At 42.9% G+C, this 18,955-nt stretch overlaps 1 protein-coding gene across 3 annotated transcripts in view; it reads left to right on the forward strand.

The window, feature by feature from the left end:
- Window positions 1-18,604, forward strand: part of LOC126480714 (protein UBASH3A homolog) — a 275,438-nt gene extending 256,834 nt beyond the window's left edge. For all 3 annotated transcript variants that reach the window (XM_050103971.1, XM_050103980.1, XM_050103989.1), the window contains one exon: window positions 15,740-18,604. The gene's annotated coding sequence lies outside the window, so the exon portion shown is untranslated. The remainder of the gene's footprint in view (window positions 1-15,739) is intronic.
- The last annotated feature ends 351 nt before the right edge of the window (window positions 18,605-18,955 follow it).

The raw sequence follows: 18,955 nt of genomic DNA on the forward strand, positions 1-18,955 counted from the left end.
TTACAGTACACTCTCAAAACGGTCATAAAGGAAAATCTCCACTTCATTGCTACCTCAGAAATACTGTGCAACATTGCTCATGCACCGGCTATAACACCACATTCAGACTCACTTAAATCTTGATAATCTGCGATTTTAGCCGCAGTAACTGATCTAACAACTATGCCAGACGCTTGTTGTCTTGTATAGGCATTGCCAACTGCAGTGCTGTATTCTGCCTGTTTACATATTTCTCTATTTGAATACGCATGCCTATACCAGTTTACTTGGCGCTTTAGTGTATATTACCCAGAAAAATGTATTATGAAAATTTTGCTACTCTACATTAATTAATGTTTGATGTTGTGATACTTTTTCCATCAGTGTGATTACTGTTACATCATTCAGTATCACTGGTGAAATGCCACAGTTTTTTTTCATAATTTTTGCACATTCAAACACTTTGTTGTTTATGTGATGGAATCAACTCATGCCAATCAACACCAGGCTGTCTGTGTCCCCCAGCCTCACACAGAGTAAAATTGTCGTTAGGACAAATGTCACCATTATCATTAGCTGTTAAGGCTCACCCTCATCTACATCACGCCCCCCTGCGGGTTCGGGGATAAGAATAGGCCCGCGGTATTCCTGCCTGTCGTAAGAGGCGACTAAAAGGAGTCTCAAATGTTTCGGCCTTATGTGATGGTCCCCTCTCGGGTTTGACCTCCATCTTTCTAAATTATTCCGAAGAGCGAGCCAATTGGGGAAGGGCGCCTTACATGGTGCACTGTATCCGTCGTGCGTTGAGACCTTTAGCTGGCTTTTTCGTCGTTGCACTGGGGTCCCGCTCGTTTTCCATCTCTTGGGCGAGGATCCGTCCCTGGGTGCGATTCCCACGCTGCAATCTGCAGTGTTTCTTTTAACTGCGACGACGACCTTGGACAGTTTTGCACCTAAGATCCAGCGTGGTAGCCAGCCCGTTGTGGTGGGGCCGCGATGTACCCGCTTGGTTGTAGCCTCCTGACAACACAGGGATCGCTCTACTGATGCCTGCGCCGTTAACTCCCCACGTATGCCAAGGAGTAGATGCTCATCTCCTTGGGGCATCAGGACTCCCAGCAATGGCCATCCTGCCAGGTGGCTATTGCTGCGGCTGGGTGGCGCCCGTGGGGAGGGCCCTTGGTTGGAGTAGGTGGCATCAGGGCGGATGACCCGCAATGAAGCGTGGTACATCATCTCTCGCTGGCGGCCAGCCGCCAGCAGTCTCTAAGCGTTCTCGGGCTCAATTTAATGCTGAAAAGTACAATCCGAAAACGTTCCCCTCTCTGGCCACGCCGTGGGAGGAACGTAAATCTCAGGATGGCAGTAGCAATTATTCGCCCCGATTCTTAGTTTGTACGAGAGCTGATGGGGAGTCTTTTCTCTCCACAACGCCTCAGTTCTTCGTCGAGCATTTAGAGAACAAGTTTGGGGAGGTGGAGGGCTTGTCAAAAATGCGCTCTGGATCGGTCCTGATCCAAACGGCATCCTCTGCCCAGTCACGACGGTTCCTTGCTTGTGACAAGTTGGGGGCTGTTGCTGTTACGATCACACCGCATAAGAGTTTAAATATGGTCCAGGGGGTTATTTACCATAAGGACCTTCTTTTGCAGTCTGATGACGAGCTGCGCGCCAACTTAGAGCGCAGAGGTGTACATTTCGTCCGGCGCATTCATCGGGGTCCGAAGGAAAATCAGATAGCTACCGGTGCCTTCATCTTGGCCTTCGAGGGTGATACGTTACCGGAAAAGGTCAAGGTGATGGTCTACCGATGTGACGTCAGGCCCTATATTCCTCCCCCAATGCGGTGCTTCAAGTGCTGGAAGTTTGGCCATATGTCTTCCCGCTGCACTTCCAGCCTCACATGTCGAGATTGTGGACGCCCGTCTCATCCCGATACTCCATGTGCCCCGCCTCCCATATGTGTCAACTGCGGGGAGCACCATTCACCTTGCTCGCCAGACTGCAGAACCTTCCAGAAAGAACGCAAAATCATGGAATATAAGACCCTGGACCGACTGACTTATACTGAGGCCAAACGGAAATACGACCGATTACATCCCGTGAGCATGACGTCATCCTACGCCGCTGCTACAACACCTGTGCTCGCCCCATCAGTTTCGCGACTTCCAGCCGGACCGCTGAGTGGTACAACTCCTCCTGCCCCCTTGCCAGTGGGGGGCTCTACCCACCGGGTTGCTCCTGCGCCACCTACCTCAGGGGCAACACCATCCCCCCCATCAGGGACGTCCGTCCCTGCTTCTAAGCCGGAGAAGTGTCCAACTTCTTCGGCTTCTCACGCTCGCAAGGGGTCCCTCGGGTCCCTCCCTTCCCAGGTTTCCACCAGTGGGAAGGCTGACGACCGACAGTGGCGTAAGTGCCCGCAATCAGCTGGTCGACGGGCTTCACGATCCTCCTCAGTCCCGGAGACTGAATCGGTGAAGCCCTCCCAGCCAGTTAAACCCAAGGAGCAGCATGAGAAATCAAAGAAGAAGAGCTGTAAGCCCAAGGAACTCGCGGTGGCAGCCACCCCACCGCCACCTTCACGCTCTGCGTCTGAGGACGAGGTGGAGATCCTGGCGTCCGCTGAGGACCTCGATCTCGCCGGTCCCTCAGACGCCATGGAAGCGCTAACACGGGTGCTCAATCGGAGGCAGCAGGTGACCCAGCGGCGTAATCTGCCTTCCCAGTCCCGTCACGCCTTTGTCCGCCATGGTCAATACCATCCTCCAGTGGAACTGCAGCGGTTTCTTCCACCATTTAGCTGAGCTCCGCCAACTTATCAGCCTTCGCCCTTTCTTCTGCATTGCTCTCCAGGAAACTTGGTTTCCAGCGATGCGAACCCCCGCCCTCCGTGGCTATCGGGGTTATTATAAGAACCGAGCAGCTTATGACAGGGTGTCTGGTGGCGTCTGCATATATGTCCTTCACACTCTGCACAGCGAGTCTGTCCCTCTCCAGACACCTTTAGAGGCTGTCGCTGTACGCGTGTGGACGCCACAGGCTGTTACCGTCTGCAGTCTTTACATTCCACCGGATGGTGATGTCTCGCAGCATGTCCTGGCTGCACTGGTCGCCCAATTGCCGCCACCTTTCTTGCTATTGGGCGACTTCAACGCCAATAACCCTCTGTGGGGTGGGTCAGTGGCCACAGGTCGAGGTGCCATCGTTGAGCATTTATTGTCGCAGCTCGATCTCTCGCTGTTAAATGATGGTGCCTTCACACACTTCAGTGTGGCGCATGACACCTACTCCGCCATTGACCTTTCCATCTGTAGCCATAGCCTCTTACCGTCTGTCCAATGGCGTGTGCATGATGACCTGTGTGGTAGTGACCACTTTCTGCTCATTTTGTCACTCCCACAGCGTCACTCTTCTGGGCGCCCTAGCAGATGGGCTATGAATAAGGCTGACTGGGATTTGTTCTCCTCCACTGCCGCTTTTGAGCCTCTCTCTACTGATGACATTGATGCGGTGGTTCAATCGGTCACCACCGGCATCGTTACTGCCGCCGAATCTGCCATTCCCCGTTCTTCTGGGTCCCCTCGGCGGAAGGTTGTGCCTTGGTGGTCGCCTGAGATCGCTGAAGCGATTAAAGATCGCCGGCGGGCGCTTCAGCGTCACAAGCGACATCCCTCCTTAGCCCACCTTATCGCCTTCACACGGCTGTGTGCGCGGGCCCGCCTCCTTATCCGCCAAGGCAAGAAGGAGTGCTGGGAGCGGTATGTGTCCACCATTGGCCTCCATGTCACTCCCTCGCAGGTCTGGGCCAAGATTTGACGCGTCTACGGCTATCGGACCCCTGCCAGCGTCCCTGCGCTCTCACTGAATGGAGCCGTTTGTACTGACTCCGACGTCATTGCAGATCGCTTAGCAGAGCATTTTGCTATGAGTTCCGCTTCTGCGAATTACCCCCAGGCCTTCCGCTCCATTAAAGAGCGGCTGGAACGTCGGAGCCTTTCGTTTCGCACCAACCACCCGGAATCTTATAATGCTCCATTCAGTGAGTGGGAATTTCGCAGTGCCCTAGCTGCTTGCCCTGATACCGCTCCTGGGCCAGATGGCATCCACTGTCAGATGCTGAAACACCTTTCAGTGGACTGCCAGCGGCGCCTTCTCGATCTTTACAACCGTCTTTGGGTCGAGGGGGAGTTTCCGTCGCAATGGCGGGAAGGCATTGTCATCCCCGTTTTGAAACCTGGAAAGACCCCTCTGGAGGTGGACAGCTACCGTCCCATTAGCCTCACCAACGTTCTTTGCAAGTTGCTTGAACGGATGGTGAGCCGGCGCTTGCATTGGGTACTGGAGTCTCGGGGCCTTCTGGCTCCGTCTCAGGGTGGGTTCCGCGGAGGCCGCTCCGCCACCGACAATCTGGTGAGCCTGGAGTCGGCCATCCGTACTGCCTTTGCCCGCCGTCAGCACCTGGTCGCTGTCTTTTTCGACATGCGGAAGGCGTACGATACGACATGGCGTCATCACATTCTATCTATGCTTCATGGATGGGGTCTTCGGAGTCCTCTGCCGATTTTTATCCGCAATTTTCTGTCGTGTCGTACCTTCCGCGTGCAAGTCGCGGCCTCGTATAGTTCCTCCCACGTCCAGGAGAACGGTGTGCCACAGGGCTCTGTTTTAAGTGTCTGTCTGTTTTTAATAGCCATTAACGGGCTTGCTGCGGCCGTGGGAAATTCTGTCTCCGCTTCCCTGTATGCTGACGACTTCTGCCTTTACTACAGCTCTACTGGCATTGCAGCTGTTGAACGTCAGCTCCAGGGCGCTATCCGTAAGGCGCAGTCTTGGGCTGTAGCGCATGGGTTTCAGTTTTCGGCAGCCAAGACCCGCGTTATGCATTTCTGCCGGCGCCGAACAGTCCATCCTGAGCCGCGGCTTTATCTTGCCGACGAACTCCTTGCTGTGGTGGAGACCCACAGGTTTTTGGGGGTGGTTTTCGATGCCCGGTTGACTTGGCTGCCTCATATCCGGCAGCTTAAACAGACGTGTTGGCGGCATCTAAACGCTCTGAGATGCTAGAGCCACACCCGCTGGGGTGCCGACCGCTCTACCCTGTTGCGGCTCTACCAGGCGTTAATCCAGTCCCATCTGGATTATGGGAGCCTGGCTTATGGCTCAGCATCCCCATCTGCGTTATGGGTGCTGGACCCAATTCTCCACAGTGGGATACGCCTTGCCACTGGTGCTTTCCGCACCAGCCCTGTGGACAGCGTACTAGTGGAGGCAGGTCTACCTCCACTGCGGTTCCAACGCCAACGTTTGCTGGCCGCTTATGCTGCCCATGTTCTAAGCTCGCCCGGGCATCCAAACTATCGTCTCCTGTTCCCGCGGTCGGTCGTCCGTATGCCAGAACGTCGGCCCCGGTCTGGTTGTACAATAGCGGTCCGCGTCAAAGAGCTTCTCTCTGGGCTTCAGGTTTTCACTGTTCCACCTCCTTTCCGGGCTACTTTGCATACACCCCCATGGTGTGTTCGTCGCCCTTGCCTTCGGCTCGACTTGGCACAGGGCCCTAAGGACTCAGTCCCTCCAGAGGCCTTCCGCCGCCGCTTTTCTTCCATCCTGGCCACGTATCAGGGCTCTGGTGTTGTTTACACTGACGGTTCGATGGTTGCTGGTCTTGTCGGATATGCGCTCACTCTAGGGGACCATTCCGAACAACGTTCCTTGCTGGATGGCTGCAGCGTTTACACTGCTGAACTGGTCACCATCTTTCGTGCCCTAGAGTATATCCGCTCCTGCTCAGGTGAGCCCTTCGTTATCTGTAGCGATTCCCTGAGCGGTTTACGAGCTCTCGACCAGTGTTTCCCTCGTTCTCGTCTGGTGATGGCTATCCAGGAGTCTCTGCATACTCTCGCCCGTTGCGGCCGCTCTGTGGTCTTTGTGTGGACCCCCGGTCATGTCGGTATCCTGGGTAATGAACATGTTGACCGCCTGGCGAAAGAGGCCACCAGTAAGCCATCTCTGGACGTTGGCCTCCCAGAGACTGATTTGCGGGCAGTCTTCCGCCGCAAAATCTTGGCTCTATGGGACGATGAATGGCGCGAACTGACAATGCGCAATAAACTCCGTGCTGTCAAGGAGACGACGGCTGTGTGGCGGTCATCCCTGCGAGCCACTCGCAGGGACTCAGTAGTTCTTTGCCGGCTCCGCATTGGCCACTCCCGGCTGACACACAGTTATTTACTGCGCCGGGAGGACCCTCCTCTATGTCGCTGTGGGGCGGCTTTGACAGTGGCCCACCTATTGATGGCCTGCCCCCTTTTAGCTGTGGTCAGGCAGACATTTGCGCTGCCTGCTACGCTCCCTGCCCTTTTAACAGACGACTCCACTATGGCCGACTTGGTTTTACGTTTTATTCGGGCAGCGGGATTTTATCATTTAATCTGAATGTTTCTGTTTTATTTTATTGGTTTGTGTTGATTCTGGCCTTTGGCCTATGATTTTAACCTGATTTTTTAATGTGTTTCTAAGTGGTTGGCTTTTTCTTTTTTATTTCTATGGTCGGCCAACCACCGTCACACTCTGTGTGGTTTTAGTTCGTTTTGTCTTGTCTTTGTCTCAGTTTCTCTTGTTCTGTATCGTCTGTGGTCTCTTCTGTACCTCGTTTTTATTCTCTGTGGGTGTTCTTTGTATTTGGACAAAGGGACTGATGACCGTAGCAGTCTGGTCCCTTTAATCCCCCAAACCAACCAACCAACCATCTACATCACGCTCATAACCATATTAAACGTATTTTTTTTTTCTTCATAGAAAGGGTGTAAATAAGAAAGGCATGGTGCAGATTGAAGTATATACAAGAAGTGGTGGGAAAAGGGGTGGGAGTTTTCAAAGGGAGGAAAAGGATATCTATTGCAAGAGAATGTGACTCAGGGGAATAATATCAATAATTAATAAATAAAGATCAAGGGGAAACAGGTAGCTTTGGAGTCTCCAAGAAGAGAGAATGTAATAAGAAATGAATGTTTAGAAGAAAAAGGCTAGGTAAGACAAGAGATGAACTCACTTAAAGCCAGGGTTTCTTGGGAACTATAGCATGTATTGGAAGAACACTTACCGTTACCGTGGCTCACAGGAGTTAAGTTTGTGGGATACAAAAGAGAGAGACAATCTGTATGATAAAAGATGTGAAATGATTTCACACTAAGGAATATATTGTAACATTTGTGATAACTGGAAGACCAATAATGTTATAAGCTCACCAGACAAAAAACTGGTTACCTCAGTGTGCATTGCACAGATGAATCGTTAAGTCTTTGTAGATGGCACAGAAATCGAGTCACGTGCTCAGCCACACACATTGCCTCTGTGAGTATAAGACAGTGGTGATTAGTGAGACATTTATGTTTCAAGTGGACATTGTTCATAAACATGAGTAAATGTAAGGACATGACAGATTGGCAAAAAGGGATAATTGTGTTTGGCCATGCCCTTGCCGTACAGTGTGTGAAGTTGCTAGATTTACTGGTGTTTCATGGTAGATTATTCAATGTGCTTACAAGCAGTAGCGTAACACATGTGGTGATGGAACATGATATCAGAACTGTGGCTGGAAAAACATCCTGACTGAGAGGGACCAGACACACGTTTCGTAGCTTGTGAATTAAAATCGCTTCCAGATCCATACATACAACAGGAACTGCTGTAGGCAGTGAATGAAGGTCCATTCCCATCTTTTAGTGAAAGAATATTGCACTGAGAACTGCATACAATGAGCATTTGGAGTCAGTCACCTCACAGTGGGACCTTGATACCCCTATTTTTCAAGACGGCAACAGCAGTGTTCATTGAGTTGGAAGACTGTGGAATAAAGATAATGAAGGGATGTTGTCGGTATGAGTCCAAGACATGAAGACAACATTACTACATTTGAGCCAGATGGATGGATTGTGTTAGTGCACTAGAAAGCTTATACCATGTCAATTGTAAACACATTCATAGAGAAAAAAGTGTGCTGAAGTGAGTTTGTACATCAGACCTGCAAAAGAAAATAAATTGTATGGACCATGCCATGGTGAGGTGGCCTGTATGCCTCAATGATATAGCCAGCCTTAACCTAAGATATAACCACATTGAAGGGGTATCTCTGTAGAGGCTAGCCTAACATATGGTTCCTGAAGAGGGGCAACAGCCTTTCCAGTGGTTGCAGAGGCACCAGTCAGAATGATAGAATGACCTGGCTCAGAATTAGCAAAACATGGCTGTATTATATTGGTATTGTAAAGGACTGAAAACAAAGAGAAACTGCAGCTTATATTTCCCAAATGCGTGTAGCTTTACTGAACAGCTTAATAATGATGAAATCATCTTAAGAACAGTATTCTGGAGGTAAAACAATCATCCATTCAGATCTCCATACAGGGACTACTCGGGAGGATGTTGTCATCTAGGGGGGGAAAAAAGTAGGTTTGTGGGTGTGGAATGTTAGATCCCTTAATCAGGATTTAAAAAGATAATGTGATAGGTAGAAATTAAATGTGGTGTGGTGGTAGGAACAACAGGACTTCTGGTTGGGTGAGTAAAGGATTATGAACGCAAAATGAAATAGGGATAATGTAGGTTTATAGCAAATAATGACTACATCTACATCTACACCTATACTCTGCAAACCACTGTGAAGTGCAAGGCATGGGGTACATCCCATTGTATCAGTTCTTAGGGTTTCTTCCCGTTACAGTCACATAAGGAGAACACGAAGAATGATTGTCTGAATGCGTCTGTGTGTGCTGTAATTATTTTAATCTTATCCCCATGATCCCTGATGAGTGATATGTAAGAGTTGTATTATATACCTGGAGTGATCAGTTAAAGCTGGTTCACGAAACTTTGTTAATAGACTTTCTTGGGATAGTTTGCCTCTGTCCTCAAGAGTCTGCTGGTTCAGTATCTCTGTAACAATCCCCCATGGCTCAAACAAACCTGTGACTATTTGTGCTGCCTTTCTCGGTATACTTTCAATAACCCCTGTTAGTCCTCTTTGGTACAGGTCCCCACTCTTCAGAAGTATTCTAGAACTGGTCCCATGAGTGATTTGTAAGCAATCTCCTTTGTGGACTGATTGCACTTCCGCTGTATTCCAACTATAAACAGAAGTATACCACCTGCTTTACCCATGACTGAGCCTACTGACCTTCCATTTCATACTCCCTACAGAGTGTTATACAAGGTATTTGTATGAGTTGGATGATTCCACCATTGACTCATTGGTATTATTGTCATAGGATACTACATTTTTTTCATTGTGTGGAGTGCACAATTTTACATTACTGAACACTTAAAGCAAGTTGCCAATCTTTGCACCACTTTGAAACCTTATCAACAATTGACTGAATATTTATGCGGCTTCTTTCGGGTAGTACTTCATTATGGATAACTGCATCATCTGCAAAAGGTCTGAGGTTACTCTTAATATTGCCTGCAAGGTCATTAACATACGACATGAACAGCAGGTGTCCCAACATACTTCCCTGGGGCATACCTGAAGTTAGTTGTACATCTGAAGATGACTCTCCATCCAAGAACACATGATGCATCTTCGCTTCCAAAAAGTCCTCAATCCAGTTGCAAATTTCACTTGATACCCCATATGATTATACTTTTAACAATAACCAAAGGTGTTGACTGAGTCAGATTCTTTTTGGAAATAAAGAAACACTGTGTCTGTCCCGCTGCCTTGTTCCAAAGCTTTCAGTACGTCATGTGAGAAAAGAGTGAGTTGATTTTCACATGATTGATGTTTTCAGAATCCATGCTGGTTGCCATTGAGGAAGTTATTCTATTCAAAATGCCTCATTATGTTTGAGTGCAGAATATGTTCTAAGATTGTAAAACAAATTGATGTTAAGGATATTGGACGGTTGTTTTGTGTATCGCTTCTACTACCATTTTTGTAGACTGGTGTGACATGATTTTTTCCAAGAACTGGGCACAGTTTTTTGTTCGAGTGATCTACGAAGGATTATAGTTAGAAGAGGGGCTAACTCAGGCACAAATTTTGTATAGAATCTGACAGGGATTCCATCGGGCCCTGGAGCTTTGTTCAGATTTAATGATTTCAGCTGTTTCTCAACACCACTGACACTAATACTTACTTCATTTATCACTTCAGTGGTACAAGGATTAAATTGCGACAATTTCCTGGATTTTCCTTTGTGAAGGAACGTTTAAAAATGGAGATAAGCATTTCAGCTTTTACTTTGCTACCCTCAATCTCAGTTCCTGTCTCATTTGCAAGAGAATGGGTTTTGTGAAAGATCAATTTACAGTATTCTGCTATGGTAGTCATTGTAGGCATCATGTGTTGCTCTCTTGACAGCTAATCACGTTTCATTCAGCATCTCTCTGTCCGTAGCCCTATGCTTTGTTTTACACCTATTATGCAATAATCTCTATTTGTTTAGAAGTTTGTTTACAATTACTGTATACCATGGAGTGTCACCCCATTATGAACTGTTCTCCCTGGTACATATCTATCGAATGTATGGTCAATTAGTTTTTTAAACTTGAGCCATATTGCCTGTACTTGCTCATGCCCCGTGTTGAAAGTTTCAAGTTCTTCATTGAGATATGACACTACTGATTTTTTGTCTAGATTACTGAACATTTATATCTTTCTGCTTGGTTTCGTTGCCCTTTGTATTTTGCTAATTATTATTGCCAACAACTCTGTCATGGTCACTGATACCAGGTTCGATGTGGACATCCTCAAAGAGGTCAGGTCTATTTGTTGCCATAAGGTCCAGTATATTTTCATCATGAATTGGGTTCATAACTAATTGTTCTATGTAGTTTTCAGAGAAGGCATTTAGTAAAGTTTCACAAGATGTCTTATCATGTCCACCACTTAAAAATCTGTGATTTTTCCAGTTTATTGTTGGATGATTAAATTCTCCGCCAATTATTACAGTATGGTTGGAAAACGTATGTATCAAGTGAACTGAGGTGTTCTCTAAAGTTTTTGATTACATTAGGAGACAGTCTGGTGGGCAATAGAAGGATCGAGTAATCATTTTATGCCTATGCCTGATATTGTACCCTACCCAAACTATCTCAACATGCATCTTCAGTTTCTATCTCGGTGGATTTGAGTTTCTTGTCTTCTGCGCCAAATACACCACCTTCATTTCTCATTTGTGTATCCTTTTGATATACACTTAAATTTCCCCCAAAACTTGCACTGCGATCAATTTCAGTTTTTAACCAGCTTTCTGTACCTCGTATTACATGAGCTTTACTGCTTTTCATGAGCGCTTCAAACTCTGTCACTTGGTTGCGAATGCTTCAGCAGTTAACCATTAGGATTTTAATACTCTCACCAGTGGGAGGCATTTTTTTTTTTATTTTTTTTTTATTTTATTTTTTATTTTTATTTTTTTTTTTAAATCTTACACTTACACTTTTGAGATTCGTACAGCTATCATTATCTGGATTGGATGGAAAGTTGCCTAATCTAAAAAACTCTTGTGTGCACCCCACACACAGTCAGCTACCTGAGTAGCAGCCTCTGACTGTGCACCCCGTAACTATTTAGGGGGACCCTACAGTTCTGAACCATATGGTGCAAGTCTAGGAAATCACAGTCAAGCTTGTCAAAGAACCTTCAAATTCTCTGGTTCAGTCCTTCCACTTCACTCGGAACCAAAGGGCCATGATCAGTTCTGGGGACAATGGTGCAAACTGTGTGCTTCAATGAATCTCCATGCACAAGGCTGGTCTTCTCAACCTTTTCTGCCAGGCACTGGACTGACCCAAGTATGATCTCAGAGCCCAAAAAGACAGACATCATTTGCTCCAATGTGTGCCACAATCTGCAGTTTGTTGCACCCTGTTCCCTCAGTGTCTGTTGGAATAGTCCCTTCAACATGTTGAATGAGGCCCCCAGGCATACACACCTAGTGTGTCTAGTGTCATATCCTGTCCCCTGCTGCCATTTCTGTAAGAGTTACCATCATTCACTGCATGTTTGAACTGCCGATGATTAATAGACATCCTTTTGCTTTTGCTTCCTTTTGATACCAGACAGAACAGGTTTCCCCAAAAATAGATGAAGTGAGCTCACTGGCTCAATTTCAGTTTCAGCAAAAGACAGCATCTCGAACTTGTTGATTAGGGGGATCAATGCAACACTGTGGTCCCTGTTCACTCTGTAAAGGACACCACCTACATCTACCATTGACACACCACTTGCATTCAAATAGATGAGTAATAATAGATCGCGTACTTTCTGCAGAGGAGTCAGGATCCACACAAGAGGACAGGACTTGGACTTGATGCATCTCTGGTACCAGTATCACATGTACATGACTCTCCGGAGCTCTTCCAATTCGCAATAGCTGCCAATAATTTGAGAGTAGTTGGGGCTGTTTCCAGCTACTTACGAACATCAACAAACTCATCCCGTGTTCAAGGATGGCATTCACAGTGGGGCTGAATTTTGACTGGTGCAGTGTCACAAAAATCAATTTACTACAAAATACTCATAGATTATACAGCGACAGTGGTAGCGTACAGAAATTCTCGAACTGCACATTTACTTGCCTCAATATATAATGAAATTCAGGTGTGATGTATTCTGTGGCAGTAACTGTGAACCACAAACACTGATTTGCTATGGAATAAGTTACATATCCCGAACACTTGTACTGCTAACATATGAAAACATAGTTTTGTAAGCATCCAAAAATCCTCAAAAATAACCTGTTTCTCATGTAATTATACAATGAAGTTAGAGAACAGTTGTTTTGAATGACGATAGGCCCACTGTTCTCAAATAGTTTAAAAGGGCACAATTTATGTTTAAGCCTACAGTTGACAACAACACTAGCAGATTACACAATATATCACAATACAAACGGATATTGGTACAGTCAATGAAAGATTATGCAGAAGCAACACAAACAGTAAAATATGTGAATCTAGAATTTCCAATCTGCAGATGAATCTTGTAGAGATGGTCTTATACGAAGGAAGGTCTGAAATTGGTTTTTATATATAAATAAACGTTCAAATTGCAAGGATTTTTCACTTAGCTGTTTTTGTGCCAACTTCTACACTGGCATATCAAAGAAGAACAGTGCAGCATCAGTTTACCTCAGTCAAAATCGCTATAATATGTGGTACCAACAAAGCACAACTTCTGCCTGTTGCAGTTAAGAAAATAGGAATGAGAGTAAGCTACTATGAATGGCATAGCGAATGCTTTAGACTGGCGAATATAGGTATAAAACCAATGCCTGTAATAGCAGTAAAGGTTTATATTTCTTCTAGCTCCATAGATGATGAAGTGATTGAAAGAATGATAAAATAAAAGAAATTATACTGATAGTTACACAAGACAAAACTTTAATTGAAATGGAGGACTAGAATTCAGTAGTGGGGAAAGGAAGACAAGGACAAATAGTAGAACGATATGTATTGTGGGAAAGAAATGAAAGAGAAAGCCACCTCACAAAACTTTGCGCAAAGCCAAATTTAACATTGTTAACACTTTAGATTTCTACAAGGGTCGGAACTTTAACAGTGGCAACTATTTATTTACAGCCCATACGAAAGAGACATGTGTTTCAAAGTTTTACTGGACTTCAAAGTAGTCATCAGCATTGCATATAACCTGTTGCCAGCAATGTGGAAGTCATAGGATACTCTTAGCAGTGCCAGTTTTGTTGACAGTTCGAGCATTGTCGTCTGTTGCCCGGCAAATTTGTAGCAGTTCTGAAGCAAATGCTGTGAAGTGTTTCCTTCAGTTTAGAAATCAAGTTGAACTGACGAGGGCTAAGTCAGGGGAGTGCAGTAGGGTGGTATAGCACTTAGCAGCGCCATCAGTCAAACAAATCAGTAACAGCTTGCTCAGTATGTGCTTGAGCATTGTCCTGCTAAATGATGATCAGGTCCTGCAGAAAGTGTCATCACTTATGTCTCTATGCTGTTCATTTTTGGAATACAACCTACAACCCGCTCAGAGACAGTAGTTCTTGGTATTTGAAACATAACTTTTTTTGTTGAAATGTGTTGCTACAGGAGAATGCCGAGGATAGGCAGATAGATTGAATAACTTTTGCATGGATACTGAATTAAATTGGGAAAAAATATATGGTGGAATTTGACTAAATGAAGTGGTTGGTTGACAGAACACATCTTGTCACATCAAGAAATTGCTAATTTGTTAAAGGAGGGGAGTGTGGGAGGAGGTGTAAAAACTGTTGAGGGAGAACAAAGCTTACCTACAGTAAGCAGATTTCAAATGCATATAGGTTGCACTTGTTAAGCAGAGATATGAAGATGCTTGTGGTTGGACAGGGTAGAGAGTAGTGCAGAGAGCTGCATCAAATGAGTCTTCAAGTTAATACAGCCGCAGCAGCAACTAGTATGCAAACCAGCAATGGGTCAAGTTATAGTGTGGATTTTTTTATTTATGACCAGCAGTATCTTTCGAGTGGTATTGTTTACACAGTGAATTTTTTGGCATTGCTGCTAACATCTCAGCCTTGCTTCCATATCCATTCCAGAGGATGTATACAGTAGCTTACAACAAATGCATTTGAATATGAAATTGTACATTACAGAACAAATTACGATCTAGATGTTGAGACAATAAAGGTAATTCTTTGGAAAGTAATGTCTCCTATATAGCCAAGTTTATGTAGCTATGGACCTAGCCCTTTGGAAGGTAATGTTTCCCGTATAGTCAAGTTTATGTAGCTATGGACCTACACCACTCAATAACCATTCAGATTTGAGTCTAAGGTTTTTAAGTTCTTGCTGGAATCTCCTACATTAAAAAACAGTTGTCTGTTAGCAGGAAGGTGGGAACAGATAGATACCATTATTTACATTGAAATAAAGTACCAAGTGGCAAAAAGGTCCACAAACTGGGAAGACAGACAGTTGTGTTTTTTCCTCTCCAGATCTTGAATGCTTATGGTTGTAACATTTATTAAACTATGTAATATTTTCTTCCAATTTAATCTTAACATTGACTTCTTCTGTACTGGATCACCTTATATAAACTTCTACAATATAATTCTGTTGTCAAAGTTATGTTTAATATGGTGCATCTGCTCCTGAACATAAAAAGTTTTGCATATATAGAATCACATAGAAACATGTAAGAGCGATATCTGTCAGTGGCAATTTATATTTTGAAATGCATTATTTTGTATGCAAATTCATAAACAACAACAGACTGTTATATGCAAATAAAAATGGACCCATCTACGAGCACAGAAATTAGTACTAGAAAAGATGAAGGGGCAAAGTATTGATTAATCTTGGTGATACAGAAAAATAAATGAATGGCTACCTCATGTGCTAATCCATTCATTTATTTATCATACAGATAAATAAATTAATGGCTACCTTATGCGCTACTTGATTCATTTATTTATCTGTATCACCAAGATGAATCAACACTTTGCCCCTACATCTTTTCTAGTACTGATTTCTGTGCTCATAGACAGGTCCATTTTTATTTCAAATGCATTATTTATATCATGTCTGATGACTAACACTAATGTAACTAATATCGTGCTTTATCATCAACATAGAGAAAGACAGATTGCTATTTATTGTAAAGAAGACACGTCAATTGAAGACGGGCACTATTAAAAGACACTCACAGTGTTCAGTTAATTTAACATATATCTCATGGCATTGTGATCACTTCATCTAAAGTTTCTCTTCCACCTTTGTAAATTGTAATTTCTTCAATTTGTTGCAGGGATACTGTTCTAGTTCCTGGTGATAAAAGCATTGTGTATGATGCATGTATTAAGAGGTTTGGACTCTCTTTTGTGAGCATACTCTGCATATGTTTCGGCAGCTAGCACTACCAAAGTTTTACCCCCTGAAGTCATATGGTAATGTGAACTAGTCTGTTTTGCTGACAAGGCACGCAAGCACCATGCCAAAGGTGTTCCCAAATACAAGACCATTTGTGTATTATTTATATAATTTCTTGGACAATATTAATAAAACATTATTTTTTAAATAATATTCTGTTAAACTTAATTAATATATTTTAATATTACAGTTACATATCTGTTACTTATGGATACAGGATTTTTGAAATATTAGTGGGCTGGCTATTTAAGATTCAATATATTTTTATACATGTTGTTTGTTCATATTGTTTAGATATGTAGCAGGTACTGTAGCTTGACAGAAGGTTATATCTAGTAGTTAGTGACTTCTGGCGATTAATGTCACTGAGATATGGGAATTGAATCGCTGCATCTCCACCCTTAAATTTTTGTGGCTAAACGGTCTTGGTTCTGCTTATGCCAGTCAAGAAGCTGCTTGAATAAAGAGCCAGGTGCATTAACACACATGTAGCAGAAGAGAGGTTAGACACGTACATTTTTCATTCTCTTTTTAATTATCTTTTGTAATTGAACAAGTAAACATTATGGAAAGTCATTGTGACAGTTCAGTTTTAAACAAAGGCACAACTCGCTTGAAGGTAAATTTTATAGCTGTTTTCAAATGTAGCCTGCCCCACCAGTGTCAAAGAGGCTTTTAGTTCTCATTTTTAGTGGATTAATATCATAAAATTCTCTCAAAACACTACATCTTATAACCTAACAGTACCAATCAGCTTTTTATAAATAGTAATGATACAGCTTCTCCAGTTTTGTTTCTACACACTTATGTGGCAGCATTTTAAAGTCAGGAAGTTTTTAAGATAATATATGTATATATTTATTTTACACTTGTAAATTGAAATCTCGGAGTACTTAATATTTTACTATTAATGAATGAAATATCTTCAAGACATCTATCGGTATTACATGTCAGTGATGGAATTATTGATGATTTAATTTGTCACTTTCACTTTACTTGTTGTCCACTTAATGACCTTTTGGGTTTGGTAAGGCAATTGTGGACTGAATATGTGCTGCAGTACACCATTTAGTTTGTGTAGCAACTACTTCTTGGATATATGTGGACTTCGTGAAAAGATTCTGCCAAAAAGCTATTTGTAAACACTAAACTTTCTGTCACTCCATTAATGTAGACTGGGGCCATTGATGAGCTGATTTGCACAGAAATAAATTTGGAAGACACCATATTCTAAAAGGCAGTGGAACATGAAAAAAGTGAAGTTGAATTTCTTCCATTACATGTTTGTGCAGTGAAATTCAGAGGCACTAGTTTCTGATATTTAAAGTGACATTTTGTTGTTACAAACAGTGTTGCTCTGGGGTACTGAAGAAAATTTTTGATTGTGTTGATTTCCTAGCAGTTATTCTTTAATTTTAATTAAAATTGCTCATGCTTTAGTACAACACACAAATATTTATTTATTAATGTTGTCACAACAGTATTTTAGTTGTCAAAAGAAATTTGAAATAGGTTTCTGTAAGTACAAATTTAGTTGAAGTAACACTTATTTTAAGAATTCTGTGATTGTCTGTTAAGAAGGGATTTAAGTGTGCAATGCAGTTATATTTCAGGAATGCCATTAAATGTGATGGGATGTACGGTCTGACAAAGATTTGAACAGGATAAAACTGTGTGCTGGACTGGGATCTTTGCCTTCTGTAGCCAAGTGCTGCTCTGGTTGAGCTATACAAAAGTATGATTCACAACCTGCCCTTGTAGCTCCACATCCCCCACTACCTCATCTCCTATCTTCCAGACTCACTGCTGTGAAAATTTTTGATTTATCATGTTGCTTTATTAAGGAGTAGGTGCTACAGAAATAGTAAGACTTGTAATAAATGAACAGTCAACTGGTAAATTTTTCATACAACTGGACACAGCACATTAATAAATAATCTTCAGTTATTAATGGCATTCCTGATGAACTTAATTTTTAATTTGCATACACCAACTCCTTCACTAAATGTCTTGATACTTACCTTTTTTCATTATATGATTTGTACAATAACTTAGCACATTCCATTGAGAGTAATAAGTGTCTTGATAAGATTTCTTTTAACTAGAGAATAAACTTTAATTCTTGTCTGTGTGGGAAATGGAACTTACCTGTCCAGGCACAAGTTAGATTTCTGTGACTCTTGTAAGCAGCTGAATAATGGTTATGCCCTATTGACCATGTTATCCCTTATTAAGTACATGTTTGAGATGTAGTAAATTTGAACAAAAATGACAGATTAAACGGAAAGGAACATGTATGACAGTATGTATATGTAATTACCAAAATTTCTTGTAACTCCATTTTAATTTTCTTTGATGGAATGTTGTCATGCAGAGTTTCAAGAAATATGTACTGGAGTCAGGTTCTTATGACTGGTACAGCATTGTATGATTTTTAAATGAATATTTTTCTTCTAATTAATATTTTGAAGAGAGAATGGATTTTCTATTGCTCAGCTATTAAAGATTTTTCTTGTATCAATGAATATTTTACAATACAATGTGAAAAATCATGGCTGTGTTGCAAGTTATTGCTGTAATTGCTTTCTATCTTAACATACCATTAATAGTGGTAATATATTATTCATGTTGTGCTCAATATTGTATAATTCAGACTGACATCCTCCCAAAGATGAAATATATGTATATTTTAACAGTTGTTACCTGTAAGTATACACAATGTTTTACAGATGTGTTCAATAAATGCTACTTCCATTGAATTCTGCATTAACAATTATGTTACCTCCTTTCTGCTTCAGTTTTTTTTTCCTCCTTCAGAACATTAAAGAGGGAGACAATTCCATGATTTGAATGTATAGAATGACTCTGGTTAAATGCTGGCCATTTGTGGGTTACTAAGCAGATCTATATGTTAATTAAAAAAACTTGCTACAGGTGAGACAGTTAAATTTAACAACAATAATAAATACCTTGTACAGCAGAATTTCTACTAGTTTTCATGGAAGAATTAGTTGCTGGAAGAGACGGTTTCAATGGCTGCATATTTAACAGTTTTAGTCAGCTAATAACACATATCAATTTTTTGCTCTCTTGC

Source organism: Schistocerca serialis, chromosome 1 (assembly GCF_023864345.2).
Source record: "Schistocerca serialis cubense isolate TAMUIC-IGC-003099 chromosome 1, iqSchSeri2.2, whole genome shotgun sequence".
Taxonomy (NCBI): Eukaryota; Metazoa; Arthropoda; class Insecta; order Orthoptera; family Acrididae; genus Schistocerca; species Schistocerca serialis.